Raw genomic sequence first — 20138 nt, forward strand, 5'->3', positions numbered from 1 at the left:
GGTTGGTTAGGAGTCCCCGCTGGCACTTCTTCCTTTGCCATTTGTTCTGCTGCCATATCTTGTTGGTCTTCTTGTCACTCTGTCATCAACAATTGTGCATTGTGGCACGCCAGACCGACAGCGGTGCCAAACGCACGGAAAACAACAGCAGCCAAAGGTGCGAAAATTAATATTTGCCCTGAAAAACAACAGCCACAAGAACAACAACAATAGCTGTCGAGCAGAGAGAAGAAAGCGGTGAAAAGTAAGGGGGGTGGGAAGAGGAGCTCTGTACAACAATTGGGAGCAACGAATGCATTGTCTGCCTGAGCGCGTGCCTCGTAATTAATTTCCTTGGAAGGGCACCAGAGCAGACCGAGGGCTGGCGAGAGGAGATTGGGAGTGGGAGAGTATTGGAGACTGAACTGAACTAGTTCCCGTTCTCCATGAGCAGAAGTTTGAAACGGGAAGAGTCTTTAGAACTGTAAGTTTTAAGAGTCCTCGCTGTTGGATTTATCCCTTCAAATATACAGATAATTTCGGTATAAAGTATATCCTCTTTTTGTTGGTATTCTAGGTGCCCGTTTTTCCATAAATGATTATATTTAATAATGGTATTTACAATTTCTTTATATTTTCAGAAATAAACCAAAGAACGGAGCACCAATGCCCGCAAACTCGGAACCAGCCCGAAGTCTAGTTCCATCGAGTCCTTGGAATGAACTCTTCTGCCTTCTGGCTCGCAGACAGCCCGTCCGTTGCTTCATCACGCACTCTGCCATTTTGCTGGTTTTAGATCAAATGCATCTCGCGGCTCAGTTCGGGGTTTCGCTTCGGAGCAGCATTGGGCCAGGAGTGGGCGGGATAAGAGTGGAGTGGCAGTGGCAGTGGCAGTGGCTGTGGGCCTGACAGTGGAGTTGCTTAGCAGCGGCTGAAGGAGGAGTGGCATTGTTGGTGGTGCTGGTGCTGGTTCTGCCCTGCGGTGGCTCATTGTTCGACTGCAGCGCGAGGGATACGCATGTTAGTGGCAGCCGAGCAGTCGGGATTTGATTTTCGAGGAGTCATGGTGCCATGGAGCCATGGAGCCATGCAGCCATGGAGGAGCCTTTAAAGTGAGAGGCTGGCTGATGCTGAAGCCTGAATGCCTCGCTGGGCTGAAGGCTTAAGTGCACGAGGAAAGGAGCAGGCCGAAGGAGAAGGATAGGGAAGAGGAAGAGGTTAAGTCTTAAGACTTGGCTTACTCCTGCTTTTGACTGACTATTTGGATGGCTTATGCTTTTGGCCACATGATACTCACTAAAGTGCAGTTTCGAGAACTTGCCATTAATTAATTTAATGAACTTTTGCCCCATCCGGCCGTCAGTCAGTCCGTCAGCCAGTCCCGTCAGTCAGTCCGTCAGTCAAGTGCATAAAAGCCTTTGGACAGCTGCATATCCAAATGGGTTGGACAGCTTTTGTTCTCGCCGAGAGTCTGTGTTCGGCGCGGGGCGGTGCGGGGCGGGGGCGGTGGGCTAAAAGTTGTTGCAAATAGAGATTGATACGAGTAGAGCAGGGTAGGGTAGGGTGGGGTAGGGAAGGGGGATTTCCGAGTGGAGGCCCAAATATATCTAATGAATATTCCCACATTTCGGTGGAAGAACAGATGGCGCTTCCATTTGGCTCATTGTGGCACCACAATGGCAATCCATTAACGACATTCCATCTGAAATGATTCCCCATTATGCTTATGATATAATGACGCCGCCCCCCAGACCAAGGAAATCTCTCCGCATTTCACCTTGATGTCGACGTCGATGTGGCACTGTCGATGTGGCACAGAGCCGCATGTTCATAACGTTGTCGCACAATTAAATTCCATCCGCAAAAGCTTTCAACTGCACTTTGGACCACAAATTATGGCCAGCCCCGCACGGCTTTGCTCCCCCGAGCATTGAGGTCCTTCTATGGCAGAACAAATGGCCAAAAGCGGCTGCCAAATGTCGGCCTACAAACACACACACGCGCACACACTCACACAGACAGTCGTCTATGTATAGGCAGGCGGACACACAAAAGGCCGAGACATTCGGGCCAAATTTAACTGCTGTGCAGTCGCGCATGAGGATCCGCTGGCAATCTCTTACCGACTTTCCCTGCCCCTGGCCCAGGCCCAGGTCCCCCCCCAGTCAATTATGGTCTATGGACATTAAATGTCATTACGCAGCAACAATCAAAAAGAGACACAGGATCCGCAGCAGGGGCAGGGGCAGGGGCAGGAGCTGGAGATGGCGAACTGAAGCCGAACAGGAAGTAGACAACGAGCCAAGCAAAGCATGAAATTAAAATGCGCCTAAGATGTATTCCTGTCTGTCATGGGCCGCCCTGCGAGTCCTGCCAAAGGAGTGGCTGCTTCTGGCTGTGCTTCTGCCTGTCGTTCTGCTTATAATTTCATTTTTCACACCCAACTCTCATTGACAAAAGTGTGAAGCGCAGGACACGGGGAGACGGACGTTCTTGGCTTCCTGCCTTTGCCATACACTTGCCAACAAAAACTGCTGCAGGAGCGAAAGGAGGCATAGCCGATGGTGAGTACAGATGATTATAGATATCCCAAGTTTTCGTTTCTTATAAGCAGGACTACCAATAATTATATAAAGCCTTTTTCTATGATTTTTGAATGATATTTCTTTACAAAGTCAAAGCTTGCAAAACTGGAAAATATTTACAAAAATTATGGAGGAATTTTTCGGAATACTGAAAGAAAAAATATTTATATAAATACCTGAAATAACATCCTCTATTGGGCAAAGGGTATTTCAAATTCCCTTTTATTTCTCTTCTGTAAATTATATTCTATCTCTTGTATTCTTTTTTGGGAGCCATGCCAAAGCGATAATAATAATAAAATAAAATGATGAAAATGCCGGCAGCTATGGAGCACCAACTGGGCTAAGAGCAGGGGGGAGGTCGCAGCAGGGGAATGGCACAAAGAAAGACAATTCTTGGCAAAGCTTATTAAATTTATATTTAAATTTTGCTGTATTGTGGTTGCGGTGTGAGGGGTGCCCTGGGAACGGGCTTCGAAAAATTTAATTAATTTCCAAAACAAAAATTGAATTCTCGCTTCATTTGAAATGCAAAACCGAAAGCGGAGTCAATTAAATGAATGTCAAAGAGCAGCCGCTGAGCATTCGCCATGGCGCCCCGCCCCAGTCCCGACTGAGGCACCCACTGGCTCGTGTTGGTGTCCTGAACCTGGTCCTGCCTCAACAATTCCTTTGACACACAAACACACACACGCACACAGTCACTCGCATGCCCCACAAGGAGCTGCTGGGGCTACCGTGTCCTGTCCTATGGCTGCCCCATCCGGGTGGTGTCCCTCTGTGGCTGTTGCTGCTGTTGCTGTCTTTATGGCAGTCGCCTCCTGTGGCCGCGTCCTTCGTTATTGTAGCCATGGAAATGAATATTAATGCCGCCTGGATTCTGACAGTCGATGCTGGAGCTGGAGCAGGACCGGGACCAGGACCAAGCGAGGAGACAGCAGCAAAGTCCTTTGCCCACAATGGCTCAGTGCGCACTTTGCACAGCATTAATATTTATCAGCCCGAATTCAGAGTTGCTGTTGATATCCGTGTGGCATGTGAAAAGTAAACGCAAATGCAAGAAAAATACCCCAAGAATGCAATCAAATGAATGCTCACTGGATTCATTTACTTTTTCAATTAAACGATCAGCGATAGCGGCAATTACCGGCCCATCTATCAGATACATCTATCTAGCCAGAAGATGCGTTTAAAAAATTATCAGAAAAATTTATATCGTTCCACATTAAATTCATTTAATCTTTTTCGCTCTCCTCAGATTTATAGAATCCCCACTGAATTTCCCCCGCATATGCCGCGAAGAATATTTAAACAAAATACAAAAATTATTGATGCTTTAAAGAATTTATTGACCGCTAATGAAGCCTGCCCCACAGATCGAAAGTCTATTAATAAATCCCCATAACAATGCGAAAATTTAAAGAGAATTTCAGGGATTTATAGGTGGACCGATTTTTATTTTGATTTTGTGATTCGGATTGGGGACTGGGGGCAAAAAATTGTTTCAGCAGATTTAAATGCAGTTCGTTGTCGGCTTTGTCAGAGCAAGCAAAAAATCTGTATAATCCGGGAGCTCTCGACATCGGCATCGGCTATCATTAAGTGACACTCTCTTCTGACCTATCAGTCTCCTCCTCCTCTCCCTGCTGCTCCCCCCAGGTCATACAGCATCCTTCAACGCTTGGGGGGGACTCGACTCGACTCGACTCGACGCTCTCCCTCGCTTTATATTGGGCCATTATCAAGAGTAATGAAATTTACTTGTACGCGAAATAAAATTATATCATTAACACCTGAAGCGTGCGGAGTTACACATACATATATATGTGTATATGTGCACTCATAGGTGTCCTGTTGATGGCCGTGTCCTTCCTGCACCCAGCTCGTGGCACTGTGGACTGTGCACATATTTACACAGGCGTCGCGACGCCTTTCCATAACATTTAAAACACACACTGGAAAAACTGGAAAAAACGAGTGGCAGGAAGTCGCAGGTGGAGTCCGGGTGGAGTGCGCGTCTCGATTGTTCCTCGAATAATGCAATTTGTTAACATTGGCTATACCGTGTTAATAAGGCCCCAGCCACGATAGGGTTAAGGCCTCCACCTCCTCGTCCTTGTCGGAGAGCCGTCCATTGACATTGCACTTTAAAACTTGGCCGCACATTGAACTTGGCTCTGGCTCTGGGTCTGGGTCTGGCTTTGGGTCTGGCGATGGATTTATTCCGTGTCAAGCGTCAGTGAGCCCCGCCCCGGCCCTCAGCCCCTCAGCGCCTGGACGCCCTGCAAAGGAACTTAATTAATTAGCTGCCTAAACTTCGTTGTGAAGTTTCCTTTCGGCCACAATCTGATTTCTTTTCAGATTTTTGCACAGCACCAAACCAACAGCTGGTCGGGGCCCCGGTCCCGGTCCCAGTCCGAGCCAAGCCAACAAAAACAAAACCAAGCCAGGCCAAAAGGAACTTTGCCTGTAGTTGTACTACCTTCAGTGGTTCTTTGCAGGGTATGGGAAAGGCCTGATGAGCTAAGAAAATATCTAGAAAATTTTAGAAATTATCCGATAGATATTGTGTGCTAGGAAAGGGTTTTCTACAACACAGAATATTGAGGTTTCAGCCACAGAAGGCCACAGAACTATTTCGATACAGTCTATACTTACATGTTTCGTCAGGCTAAGGAATATCTGGACAGTCATATAGTAACATATTGAGTATCTTTATTGATTCTCCTCTCCCTGGCCTTCCCTGAGCTTACTCCCAACCCATCTTAAGATGTGCAATCCTGTTCTCTGCTGGAGAATATAGATTTCACTGGGTACCTACCGATCGACCCTTTGTTTGGGGCCATCCCTTCTACTTGTTACTGTTTTTCTTTGGGATTTTCGGCTCGGTTTTTGCCTGTTAAGTGCAGGACCTGAGCCGGAGTCGGACGGGGCTTTTGTGTTTTAGTTTTCCAGCTGCAAGCCGGACACAGATGCGGCCCAATGAGGAAGCGAGGAGAAGAGGAGGGAATGGGGAATGGGGAAAGGCAGGATGAAAGCGGCTACAGCTGAGCCCTGACCGCAATCGCATTGTGGCATTGTCCACATCGATGTTGTCGCCCTTTATTTTTGTTACCGGTTCGGTTCCTTTTTTTTTATGCCCAGCTTAATGGTCTGCAAAAAGTAAACCGGAGACTCGGAGGGAGATGAATTGATTTTTACTTTTGCCTTGCGATCTCTGACATCCGCAAAAACTGAAAACCGAAAACCGAAAACTTAACACAAATCCCTGCCAAATGAAAGCCAAAAGCTGACAAACTTCCAGGGAACTTCTAGGCCATTCACTGAAATTAAATTTTAGTTATTAAATCATCAATTCAATCACACAATTAGAAAAGTTGTCAGCTCCAAAGTTTGGAGCTCCAGCCAGCCACAAAAACTTGCTGACTTGCTGGCATATGTGCAAAAGCCAGGACCCAGCACCCACCCCCCCAGGACCCCCCCTTACCCCTTTCTCAAGTGACAGAAAACTTTGCAGTGAGCGAACATTTAACAAAAATATATTTCTTAGTTAAAAACTCAATTTGTTTCGGGGATAACTCACTTTGTGGCTTTCGAGTACAGTTCCAAGTTTACAGCGTTTTATGTGAGTTTTATGGATATTAGTACTGTATGACAGACATGCGACTGACAAGAGCTGACTGCTGCGGTCACTGCTGCCCCCCGCCCGCCCTCTGCTTTTGCTCTCAATTGATTTCAATTTCATTAACGCTTCAACTTGGTCTGTGACCCCCTCTCTCCAGCTTCTTTTCGTACCGTGACAGTCCCTCTGTTTGGCTGACAGACAGCTGTTGCCAATTTCGGTTTTTGTCTGACTTCTGGGCCCCCGTGAAACTTGGCAGCTGTTAATGACAATGACAGGAGCAGGACATGGCCAATGGTCTGTTTATACGAACAAAAGAACTCAGTAATCAGGGTGTTAATGTTTGATCTGTTTAAAGATGAAGTGGTCTTTAAGTTTAAGCTAAAACCATTAGGAATAAGGCATGAATTTAAGAGATTTTTAATGTGACATTGTTTCTATTAGAATAAAGAAACCAAAGCATATTTCTATGATGTTATTACACATCTATCTATGTCTTTTTATAGGTTGTCTTTTACTCGAAAGCAAATTATACGCATTCAATGCATAGTCCAATCCATCTCCCACCTACGATTAGCTTTATTTGAAAATTCCCAACCAGACAGCATTCTGAAAAGTCCTGCTGCAATTGATGAGAATTGCCTCCTAGCAACTAATGAAAATAGCAGAAATTTCTAGTTGATTTCATTGCTTTCCTTTCCTTTGCTCTCCTTTGCGGAACAGATGGTGGACGGCAGGACTGTTGAACGTATCCTGGCCAGCAGGAGCAGCAGCAGAAGCAGCAGCGCCTGGGCATGATTTTCAATTTGTGATCTTAATCAGCAGGTGTCCTCTATGGCTTGCTCTCTCACTTATTTCTTTCTCTGTCCCTCTCTCCTTCTGTGGTTGCCTATCAACGGCGTCGTCATCGTCATCAGCCTCGTCATAGCTTTTTATTATTTTCATTCTGGCCTCGACTGCCTACTAATAGTTGATGTTTCTGTGCTGCTCCCTGCTCCCTGCTCCTGCTGTTGCTCGTGGCATCCCCTTGATGTTGCTGTTGCTTTTGTTGAAAGGTTGCTAGGCATTAACTTTTGTCATTGGGAGCGGAGCAGCCGCCCCTCGCCTCTGTGTGCCCCGGTCAGTGAACAATGCAATGTGAATTGGCAGGGACAGGCACTCCCCAGTGCTCTCCAGTGCTCACCCCGACTCGGAGGCCAGAGTGGCTGGCAGTCTGGCAGGCAGACAGACGAGTGGCAGGACCTCTGGTCTACTCTTCCATCGGGAGTTGCTCTAGACTGTCGCCCTGCCCTGACTGGCTGACTTGTGGGGTCCCTGTCCCTGTCCCTGACCGTGTCCTGTCCCGCTGCTTTTTGGCCTGCTGCTGTGTTCATTTAATTAAATTACACCAAATTGTTTGGGCTGTCCTTTCATTCAACAAAGCGCTAGCCAAAAGATAGAGAGAGGGAGAGGGAGATTGGGCCAAAGGACGAAAAGAAATGTGTGGAAAATGATAAAAAATATGTTAGATTGAAAAAATATTTGAGGGGCTTCAAGCATCCAAGGCCTTGGTAATTGCTGCTTTGGTCTTCTCTTTGCACTCCCCCCTGCTCCACCCCCTGCTTCTGCTTCTGCTCTGGGCAAAACAATTTTCACCCATTTTTAATGGAGCATAAATAAGCCAGGGGCAAGGCTATACGAGTATTCCCTGACTTTACGGCCAGTTGAGCATTGGTTGAAAAGAGTCTCGAATAATGCTGAATAAATGTGTCTAGGAAGCGCAGGCTTCAATGAATATTCTCGAAGATATTTATGGGCTAGAAATATGGAAAAAGTTTGGTCAAAAAAGTACATGTTATTATTAAAATGTTTCAATGAAATATTTCCCAATTAAACTCTCTCCGAATGAGAGGAATTTTTCTGAAATTTTGTCTAAATTGTTTGCCTCCTGGAAAACAGCTGCCACAAAATTTTCAAGCATCCTCGCCGTACAATTCCATGCGTGACTTCCTTGTCTGTGTTTGTGTCTCAGTGAATGCGTGTTTTGTATTATTAAAATTCAATTGACATTTGAGTTATGAGCGGCTCCGTGTGTGGTGGCATGTGTTCATGTTTTTCAATATGAAATCTTCATCTCAAGATACCCATTTCCATCCCCCATTTTCCCAAAAAACAAGCACACAACAAATTCTAAATTCTAAACGAAAAGGACTCTCACGTGTCCCTCTTCCCCAGGGAAACTTTTACAGTCCGCCCACGCCGCACTGCCCCTCTGCCCCCATTTCTGGCATTGCCTACGTTTCGGGGCTGCGTACTCGCACAGCAAATCAAAGTCATAAAATATAAGTTTGCACTGCGTAAAGTGTGGGCCACAGCTGCCTAAATGTATTTTAATTTGTTTGCCTGGGCTGCCGACTGGGAAAGCGGAGTTTCCCCAGCAGCTAAATGGCAAATACATGAAGCTCGAGTTTTTAATTTTTTCGGGGGTAAAAGTTTTGCTGCTTCCCCTCGAATGATTAATCGCAAGAACGCAAAACTCACAGCCAGCTGCTAGCCGTGCTCCACGCAGTGGATATCGTGGATGTCCGTGGTGGAAGAGTTGACAATACTCGCAAGAGAAACGAGGTTTGGTTTTAAGGTGGCGGTTAGGTATCTGTATCTGCGGCGCTCATATTGATCAATCACTGTCACCTGGCGCTCGACGAGCGTCAGCGGACGGAAAAGGAGTAGAGAAATCTATAAACAATATGATAACCATTTGGCAATAAACTCGAATGGGTATGGGTGTGGGAGTGGCTGTGTGTTTCTCTGTAGCAGCACTTTGAGTGATTTGATATGGCACATCTATATCTATCTGGGCACTCACTCCCTCTCCCATTGCCTTCCTGCCGCCCCGTTTGATTGTAACAAATTTCCAATCTAAGCGAATGCGGAAGGACACAACTGCAATGACGGATGCGACGAAAGTTGGGGGCTACCTCTACCTCCACCTCTACCTCTGCCTCGTCCTCGGTCTGGGGTCCTTCTGTGTGGAGCGCCAAAAAGTGTCACTTTTTATGAGCGATCATTTGTACTTCCCCCTTTTTTCCGAGTTGTATTTGCTTGTTTGTCGTTTGTCAATATACTTTTTCTGCTCGCTTTTTTCTCCTTTCGCTCCTCCTTTCTACTCCTGGCCCTCCTTGTGGCTGCCTCTGGCTTCTGGCAAGAGGTGGCCATTGTAACTTTATGCTTTTGACAAATTCGAGTTTAAGTGGATTACTTTCCACTGTTGAATGTTGTTCCGCAGCCCGCGACCAAGACCGAGTCACTTTCCTCCTCAGCTCCTCAGCTCTGATGATTCATTAATTTTCTGGGCAGGCAGGACATTTGCTACGCAATTAATTTTAATTTTCATTTGCATTTTATGGCGCCGACTGATGATCATAAATTTGGCTGAGATTCGCGCCATCTCATGCTCAGCATTTCTGTTTATAGTCGCAGTTTCGCAAGAGGTTACATTTTTGAATAATTTCAAGTTCATTAATTAAAGTGTATCGCTTGAATATTCGAACAGGAACAGGGGACAGAGAATGAACGGTTCGATTAGATGATATTTTGCTGATGTGATGAAAATTAATTAATAAATACTTGCAGAAATGTTTCCCTGCAGTATGGGATAGCAGATTAAATTTGTAACTTACGACGAATGTAGTTAGGTAAGTAGAATAAAGGGTAGTGTTTGTAGGAGAGCGGAACAAGACGGAGGCACCCAGCAAAGAGTACGAAAATGCAGAATAACTCCGAAGTCAAAGTCGAAAGATTCTTATTTCTTTCGTATAATTCACTCTGGTTCTCGTATTTTAACAGGGGTAGGAACGTAACTAACATTATGTGAATTCTCGCTTGAAGCCGTGTGGATCGTGATAACAGTGCAAGCCCGCTCTCAGTGCGCTGTCAGAGAGCGCTGTTAACTACCGGCTGTTAACTAAGAGCAGTCAACGGTGGCGTTAACAGGCTGTTAACCTAGAGTATTAACAGAGTGTAAGGCGGTTTTTCTGTTACAGGCATTGATCCGCACGCACACATTCGCATAATTTGCAGTGCGTAAGCAAAATACATCCTCGTATAGGTGCCAATAACTGTAACAATAGAGCAACAATAGAGCCAAGAGGCTTCATACGATCCAAGACAACAAAAATCCTTGCCTAAAAACGTTAAAAGGCGTCCATCCATTTGGATTTTTCGCATCTTAACTGAAAAGTATTGAACACTTCTTAGTGCCACTTAATTGGAAGGATAGTAAAGAGTTTTATGGCCATTAAAATAAGTTGAAGCTGCAAGTAAATGTACAACTGCTTCCTACCTTCCAGCATCCTAGATTCCATTCTAGCGATAGCCCAGAACCGTCTGAAATTTCACCCTCATTGCAGTACAAAGGCGAACCCTCTTCGCATTCTTTTAGCTCTCCCATGTGAACAATTAGTGCGAAAAGGGTTCCGCCATGCCACCCTGGACGTGGACACGTGCGTGTGTTTTCAATTTCGCTTTCATTTGGCTCTATTTTATTAAAGTCCTTTTCCGTCCAGCCCAAGCCCTTAACACACTTATACGCCGGAAAGAAAGAAGGAGGGCGAGGACTCATAAAAGATTTAAGCTTCACTGCCATTACGAAATGCAATTTGCAAAAACTTTTGATTTCGGAGCGAACGAGGACGTCGGCGAGCGAGTCAAAGGCCCAAACCTTTTATTGGTCTCATTAAACGGGAATGTTTGTGACTTGTTCCTGTTCCAGCCTCGAGTCCTGTGACCGTTTGTCGCTTTCGATTTCCAAAACTTGGCACCCCACCCCCAGCCACGCCCCACTTATTGGTAAGTCAGGCCACGTTTCCCGCCACCTTTCCGAAGGCAGGCAGGAAGAAAGGTGAGCGGCGTTGATTTTGAAAAGTTTCTGCGGGAAGCAGGCCCCGGCCAGGCCCACTCGAAAGAAAGATTTGAATGCCCTCCAAGTTGACATTTTGCGTTGAAGTGGACGTGATTCGATTTGGATTCGTTTTGGTCGACTTCGATTCGGGAGGAGCCTTTGCAATTAAGCCGGCAATGAAGCAGGAATCGAAAACTTTCAAGGAAACCGGATACTCGGAACCGAACGAAAATCAAATTAAATTACTTCTAATTTGTTTTGCTGCCAGATAGATAGAGAGAGAGAGAGAGAGAGAGAGAGGACTCCCTGCCGCTCACTCACTTACTCACTTACTCACTCCGTTTTGCATATTCATATTCATATTCATGGGGAAAATTGAATTTTCGCAAATTATTTGCTTGGTTAGTTCTGTGGCTTCCCCTAAAATTGTTTGGCAAAGTCACAAAACAGAACAGAACGAAATAGAGGCAGAGACAGAGGCAGTTTGGCAGTGGCTTCTCCTTCATTATCTTTCGAGCACAATGCAACGATCTGGTGTGGTCTGTCATATTGGGCTTCTTCGTTGTCTATGAAGAGAAACTCTTTGAGTCGAGACGAGTATGGTATGCCGCACAATGGGTGGCTGGCTCTTGTGTGTGTTTAGTTCTCCAATATTCCGAGTACTTTACAAGTTCTCCTTCTGCGAGTATGTAGTCATCGCTCCAATTCCGATTCCAATGTTCAACAGAACTGACAAATGCCGACAGCTTTACGTGCCACAGAAATCGATTGTCAATTTGTCCTTGGTGCTGGCATTGGGGCTGTGGTTGGGCGGGAGGAAAAGGAATATACTCTGTGGAAATTTTCAACGCTTTCTGAACGATTAGGTGCCACATCAAGGGTGAGAGCAAAAACTCATCCGGCATTCGCGGCAGGCAGCGCGTGTGTGTATCGATATCGATAAGAACACGATAATGATGTCTAAGTCGCAAAATCCAATAATGAAAATTAATTTCACGCACACAGAGAGATGCTCTCTGGGAGGAGGATGAGAGGGCATGTTAGCCACAAGCCCTAAAGCAATTTATGCCAATTTATCATACAGAGACATAGAGAGAGAGAGAGAGAGGAAAATAGAGAAATAGCAAGAACAAAGTACAGAGAGAGAGAGAGAGACAGAGAAGCCTGGATAGACAGACACTTCCATGCCTGAAATACTTTTGACACCTGCAGAATTCCTATTGACAGCTGTGCCTGGGAAATTGGGTGGGCGGTTGGGTGGTGGGGCGGGAGAGAGCTCTGTGGAAAATTCGCGTTTGAATTTGAAGCGTTTCCAGGGTAAGGCAGGCCATCTATGTGTGTATGTGTGTGTGGGCATACGTGAAATTTTTGACAGTTATTTTAATGAAATTATGCGAGCACACTTTCACACATTCAGCCATCACCAAAAAGGGGTGTTCAAGCTTTCCTCTGTGAGTTTTTCGCCTGCAGCTGATAGAGGTGGCTTGTGGCAAGGTGGCAGGAGTGGCAGGGGTTGCTGTTATACACTCCATATGTAGGTTAATCATATGCATTCTGAGGCTTTGGCGTCGGGCAACGCTTTGGCACGCAGCATTTTGGTTATTTAATTAGCACCTCTTCCACACAGATATACACACACATAGTACACTCTCTCATAAACACACACACACACACATTCTTAAAGCTGTCGTGTCCACAAATATTCCCTGTCGTTTAGCCTCAAACATTCATTGAAGTTTATAGAAGGAGCCCCGCCCGCCAGAAAATACAATTTTAATAATGTTTTGTTAAACAAAGAGATTAAGTTGGATAATTTCAAGAGTAGATAATAGGAGAGTGTTCATAAACAAGTAGGTTATAGTTTTAGCTGGCACTCACATGATTTTTGTTGGATTATTCCTCCACATTTCAGTTGAAAGAACTCAGACGTAACGACTGTTACGTTATTGGTCAAAAGCTATCCGCAGTCTTCAGGTTTTGAATCCATCTCTATACAATATCCAAAGCACTAGTCATGCAAAAAGATTACCAGATTGCTATCATTAAGTAGTATATAATGGCATTTATATCTCTTAGTGCTATACCTCCTCCTATATATCATTATTGCGAGTATCTATCCATTTTTTATATAGAAATAGCCATGGACCTATAGCTGAGCGCCCATTGAAATTGCTCAAATATATACTTTTCCAAACAGATATGCATAATAATCATTTATATCGTATAAATTACATATTTTATACATTAATTACTGAATAATTAACGATAGCCTATCAATGTACATCCTCTAATTGATCGATTACAATGGAAATTATCAATACTTTTATTGATAGCTGAATATAAAGTCATTAAAAATAATGCTGATAACAGAGCTAATCATTGCTCATCGATCAATTAGGTGATGTGCCCCGATTGTGACTCCCTTTCACCCTTTATGGATCCATCCCCCCACTGAAGCACTCTCTGAGAACCCCAAATCGAAGCAGAAACTACTCGAAGTGGCAATTTCTATTTTCACCTTGCACACAATCGAAATTTCGTTTGTCGAGTGCTCGTCTCAGCTCGTGTTCCCTTTGAACCTTTGTCATTATGCCCTGTCAGCTCTCGCGGGCTTTGTGTGTCATCGACTTCTCCGATCCGAGCCCTCAGCAATTGTACAAGTGGCTCGAGCAACCCACCCAAAATTGTCGCACTGCCGGAGAAATTATCCCCCAGAGGGGCGGCCAGAGCACGTGTTGAGTGAACACACAACAAAAAGGGAGAAAGCAAACTTTTATTTGATACGTTTTTGATTTGCGTCGTCAGACAATGTCAATGTCTATCCGTGTAGCTGTCGCCGGCTGGGGAGCCCTTCTCTCACACGTTGGAAACAATGACAGTGCCACGAGGCGACTGGAGACGGGAGACAGCAGCCAGAGGACAAACGACAGGACCCTGGCGACAGACAAATGCGCCAAAGTCTCAAGTGCATCATGACACGTGAGTTTTTTGCTGAACATTTTCGGTTGAGTTTTTGGTAATTTGATTTCCACGCTGAGATTTGCCAGCGGGGGGAAGGGGGCGGCAAAGCGGCGCCAAAGTTAACGCTACATTTGATGCCAATGGCAAAACAAATGCGGCAACGTGTGAGGAATTTTCAAGTTTTCCTTTGGAAAATGCTCCTTTCCTTTCTGTTTGCCTCCTCTCACCTGCCGCCAGCATAAGCCACGAGTGTATAATTTTGCATATTTTATTCTGTGGGCTAATAGAAAATTTTCGATTTGATTTTTCTTATTTTTTGGGAAATAATTGGCTGTAGAATTGTACACAATTTGTTTTGCCATCGGATTTTGTGGGGTATACCTTTTCCCGAAATGGGGACAATGTTAAGTTTTTGTACTGTTTTGTTACATCTGAGGGATGGGATGGATAATGGAAGCATGGGATAAGCATTGAAGGGTAAACGCACACAAATCTTACCTTTCGATCATAGAATGTTCCCGCTAGAGTATCGGTTAAGGGAAGATATCGTATTATGGTATCGATAGGGGTGCCATGGGTTGGGTTAGGGTACCATTTGCTTTACCGCTTAATCACAGTTCAAAGTCGCCTTGCGAATGATGGGTCTTAATCTATATGTCTAGGGTATTCAAATCTTTGACAAGCACTAGTTAAATGTTCTTTTACTCGAGTTGATTTGGCAATTTGCATGTGCTTTCATTATTATTTATTATTGTTGTTGAGAATGTCCTTAAAAAGTAGAGTACATCTTGTGGAGCTTCAACGAAAAGTTGGCCTCTTTTGCTGGCTCTTCTTGAGTCATAAAAACAAAAGCACGACCTCCTTTCACTTCATTCATATCTTATATCATAGATGTAGATCATCTTCTTTTGAATACTATTCCTTATGTCCCCATCCTCATTAATTCATTCCCGTTAAATCCCATGAAGGCGTCTCTCTTCCTAGAGTATTCCTTACTTCGGCTGTCCAAATATTTGATCGTCTCGTTTTCACTTTCTTTTTGGTTTTTGTTGGGAAAACTGCGCACGTATTTGTCGTTTCCATTACAGTTTGTGCTGATTTTGATTTGCTGCCTGCCCTTGTGCTGGGCTCCTGCTTTGGCCCCAGGACTGTCAGTCAATCTCAAATTCACTCAATCAGTCAGGCCAGGCAGTTTCAGTTAGTCATTGCGTCAACACTTTGCCAGCTGCCAGGTGGATGGAGGGATGTAGGCAGCGAGGGCGGACTGGTTGGCCAACACCTGCCACGCCCCCACATTTTCGGTTATATGTTTTGTTCGAGTCACGTTTGTTGCTGCTGGAAAATCCCATTTTTTTTTTGTGTTTGTAGCCCGTCGTTTTCCGACTTATGACTTTTGTTGCCAGCTTTCGCTCTCGTAGGCAATTTCTATCCACCCCATGTGGGTGGGGGTGGCGGCGGTGAGCAGGTGTGAGCGTGGGCGTGGCACATTTGTCATACTCAAATTTAAAATTCAATTTACTTGCGTCATAAATTTAATAGCACAGCCCCAGGCCCCACAGAGCTGCACAAATGTCAGTTGACGGGGGGCTCGAAATGCGTGGGGGGCTCTCCATCAACCAGAAGGGTTATCCATAGGCAGTTGTACTTCTGCGAGGGCGAGGGCTGTACATTAGCCTGGATATGTGACGAACATATCGTAAAAAAGTGATTGGCTTGGATCACATTGGAATATTTGATTGGTGGAAATCAGCGGAAATGAATTGAATCAGAAGTGAACATAAAACCCAAAGGGGAATCTAGAACTCAACAAATATAATTTTAAAGAAAAAAAACCCTATAAAATGGTGAAGAAGTTCTGCACGTTTTATGCACTTTCAAGTGGAATCCACAACAAAAAACATTCCCCTCTTTTCAGTGCTCATTAGGCACATATCTATATGTTCAACATGGTAATTGCTAAGCTTGTTAGATGTTTACAAGACTTTTAATCCACACACACACAAAGCAGCAAAAACATATTTGGAAAAAGGAGAAGAGAAGAGCAAATCCAAGTCCGACCGACCTCGAGGCGTATACGTAATATGCTAAACAAAAGTGCGCCAATTAGAAGGAAAATTCTCTCTCTCACAACTGAAAATGTGCTCGCCCAACCGCAAAAGCCAGAAAGTTGATTTCTTAACAAAACTCCCTTTCCCCCTTACCATTGCCCCCAAAAAATTGGGGGCGAGACCACAGAACGCCCAAAATGTCAGCCGGAGACAGTCGACGAAGTCGTAGGAGAGCTCTCTCCTTAGGAGTCAAAGCCAAAAAATTTTGCAGCAGCATTAAGCCCAAATGAGTATGAGTGTGTGTGTGTGTATCTATGTTTTAGTGGTTGTGCAAGAGAGTGTGTGTGTGGGAGTGTGGTGTCAGTAACTTGTCTACTTGTTGTCTGTATCGTGTGGCAGTTTTTTGGGCACTGGGAGGAGCCCCAACCTTCGGACACATACGAGAATAGCAGTGGACGAGTGCACGGGTAGGAGTATGTATGAAAAAGATGAATGCATTTCAAATGAAGACAGCAAGAGGCAGGTCAAAAAGAGAATGCCCTTAACCAAAAATGGTGTACCTCTGACATGGGCATGCGGCTTGCACTCTCATTCTTCCATGGACAAAATTGGATTTCAATGTAATAATAGCTATTATTTAATGCCTGGTGTTATATATTATAGATATTTCATATATAGACCACATTTTTCTAATGAAGCTGCTACTATAGGCTTTTCTTTAAGCATAAAACACGACTTTCTTTAATCATATTGTATATACATATTGTATTGTATCATATTGGAAAATGATTGTTTTCCTTATAATGTGGGGTGATTATTTCAATGGGAGTTGAAGAAAAGAAATAAGATATTAGTGGTAGAGATCCCATTGAAGGCCAATCAATTCCTTATTATTCAAACCTGGAAAGAGCAACTAATCTTCGCTTCAATCCACTGGGAGTAGTTGTGTGTGGTTCGCGTTGCCTTTCGTGTTATACATATTTATATTTGATGTACATTTTGTGGTTTTGGCCAGAGTTTTAAACCCAATGTTGGAGAGGAAGCTGGACGGGAAGTAGGAGGAGGTGGCCGAGTGAAATATTCTGATTTGCGTCTTGTCACGCAGAAGTAAAGCTAAAGTCCATTTTAATTGAGTTTTTCTGATGTTGCAAAATGCTTTTCGCAAAATTTATGACAGCAGAGAACTCTGCACCGAGCAGAGTGGGGAGAACCCCAACCACACCGAACCGAAACGAATAAAACTGAACTGAACTGAACCGAAGCGTATGAATGTCGTAATAAAATGCAGTTTTAGCCATTTTGTCACATGAATTTGATTTCATTTAGATTTGGATTCGGCTTATGCCAGGCAGCATACTCGTACGCCAGGCAGGCAGCAGGCCATATCAAATGAAACGAAATGAAATGAAAGGAGATCTGAATGCGGATGAAATGGCATGGAATCTGTGTGTGTGCGGCTCAAAATTTGATGCTCGAATGTGGAAATGTGGCAGTTAAATTGAGCAGAGACACCGTACATATATTTTCATGGAAATATGGAGAAACTTTTTCTTCTGCCACGATAGTCTGCTCCTTCCACCACTTCACTTCGCCACCAGAATCCATATCCTTCTTCCCGGCTGGGTATGACAAAGTTTTCCCCGTCTTGTTCTTGTTCCTTGCACGTGCACCGTTTGATATCAAAGGAAACAACTGGCAAGATTTCCAGCAGCAGATTTGCCAGTACTCGGAGCAGACCCCGTGCCGCCTTTACCGCCTTCAATTGAAAGACGGCGGCTGCTTTTAATGTTTCTGTTTTTCCGTTGTTTCATTTTTATGATACCCTTGCAGCGGGTAATACGATTTTGGCTCGAGTTCATGGAGTATATTTGTATATTTTGTAGCACTTCCAACAGCCATGTCCTTCTGTTCTTCTGTGAACTTTTTAGAGTCCTTTTTCAAGTCTGATCAGATCATCATAAACACTATCGACATTCAAGTGTATCAAAAGCATCGGTCCTCGAATCTCTTATTCCCATCTTGTTTTTATTTTCCTTTTGATTTTGCCCGCGGGTGTTTCTCGTCCCTCCCTCTTTCTTCTTCAGTTCGGCGCGGAAAATCTGCGTAATCAACGGCAGTCGGGTGGCAGGAAAAATAAGTTTTGCCGCAAAAATAAATAAATAAATAACATTTTGTATAATAAAATGCAGGCGCACTGCCGCAGCAGGGGAAGTGGGGTAGTGGTGTCGGGGTAAACAACAGGAAGCATAAACTTTGTTATTTTTGCCAAGGATGGAGCGAGGGAGCCCGGCCAAAGGAGAGGGTACGTACTAGAGGATGCTGGTCGAACCATTGATGTGATTAGGCCATTCGCCTGGACGGAAATTGTTTAGTTTGACAGGATGCTCGGCCCGAAATGAAATCACGTGTTTTGTGGTCAGCATTCAATTTATGTACGATTTAAGGTAAGATTAAACCAGTTGCCAATCGGTCCTATAACTTTTTATAGCAAAGATAGGAACTATCAGATATAAACCAAGGTTTTGGTTTTTCAATAAAATATTAATTGTACAATTGACATTTCATGTTTAATTATGTATATTTCAGGTTACATACTCCCGGATAAGCGGTCCTGGGCTTTAACGTTCACGTTCCGGGTCCTGCGCCGCTCTGGTAACTATCCCATTTTAAATCAGTTGACGCACGCGCCAACTCATCGGCTTTCCCCGGGTAAGATCGCCTTTCTCCTTTGTTTTTTGGTTCTTCTTTTGTATTCCCTCCAGCTCTCTTGCCCGAGACCATCTCTGGCACAAACTGCTATGCCGCGATCCCCTCCTCTTACCCCATCGAGTATCGTTATTAAGTTATTATTTATTCATTGACTTTATTTAACACTTTCTTTCAGACCCCTCCGGTGGCCAGGAATACCTCTTGCGTGCTCGCGGATATGCCCAACATCGTTTACCATGACCATGACCAAGACCTTCTGGTCTTCCGGTTCATATGAACGAGTGTGCGATTGATGACGACTGTCCACTCCCGGCGCCTGACCGGCTGCCATCGTAAGCTCTCCGCCGGATCCTGAGCACGGGGCCACGGTGCAGGGCGACCTTCGGGACGCGTCGGGCGAGTCTGTGGCCTTTGGTCTGGGCGATCATTTGGGTTCGCTCGCCATCGGCACATCCTCCGCTGGTGATTCCGTTTTTCTCGGCTAGTCCAAGGAAAGTATTCCTGGCTAGACTGTGGCAGCCACTGGCTGTTCTGCGGCGGGCCAATGTGGCGACAATGTGGCGTCCCATTTGCTGCAACAAGGACCAGTGATCGCCGGCGGAATGGTTGGTTCAAACGATGGGCTTCGGCTTTGAGACGCGTAAGTGAATCAGTATATAATTGTGGACATATTTTAAATTATATCTTCCTTCACAGATTACTCACACACATTCATACCCTTCGCTTTGCGACAAACCGAGTCGTGTCCGCCAGACGCAGTACTATGAAAGTATCCAAGCCAGACAGAAGCGAATACCAGCCGGACGGAAGCGCAGCATCGTCATCCTTTGCCCTTGCCATCGACAGCATGGACTATGACTATGGCAACCAAGGGAGGGAGGACGCGGGGCTACTAGACTCTAGGTGGATATCGTTGTTGCAAGGTGTAAGGATAGACGCGTCCATATATAGTACAGAAAAAACCATTATTCTACTGATGTGCAAATCCAATCCTTCGGAAGGCCATATCTCAGAAAAATAAGGCCAGATCAGTGCAGGACCGAGTCTCCCAGGATCGTGAGAATCCAGACTGTCGAACTGCATCAAAATCTCGACTATGAAAATGAGGTCGATTTTTGGCAATTTTAATGATGTAACCATCATGATTTTTGCGGAAATCGTGAGGAAATGGAAGTCCCTTTTTCCGATGGCAGTCGATTGGCAGGACTCTCCCCATCAGGAAAAGACATGCCGCATTCCGATCGGCTGCCGGATAGCAGAGATATAGCGTGCAGAAAACCCAGTATTCTCACGAATACAATACTTCGGATGGCTATATTTCAGACAAATAGGGCTACATCGCTGCAGGACCAACT

At 44.8% G+C, this 20138-nt stretch overlaps 1 long non-coding RNA gene across 1 annotated transcript; it reads left to right on the plus strand.

Moving 5' to 3' along the window:
* The first annotated feature begins 1542 nt into the window (after nt 1-1542).
* Nucleotides 1543-19884, plus strand: LOC6902996 (uncharacterized). Its single transcript, XR_004469084.1, has 4 exons — nt 1543-2543; nt 18661-18783; nt 18959-19423; nt 19480-19884. It is a non-coding gene; the product is annotated as an uncharacterized lncRNA (long non-coding RNA).
* Nucleotides 19885-20138: the final 254 nt, after the last annotated feature.

This window comes from Drosophila pseudoobscura, chromosome 4 (genome assembly GCF_009870125.1).
Source record: "Drosophila pseudoobscura strain MV-25-SWS-2005 chromosome 4, UCI_Dpse_MV25, whole genome shotgun sequence".
NCBI lineage: Eukaryota > Metazoa > Arthropoda > Insecta > Diptera > Drosophilidae > Drosophila > Drosophila pseudoobscura.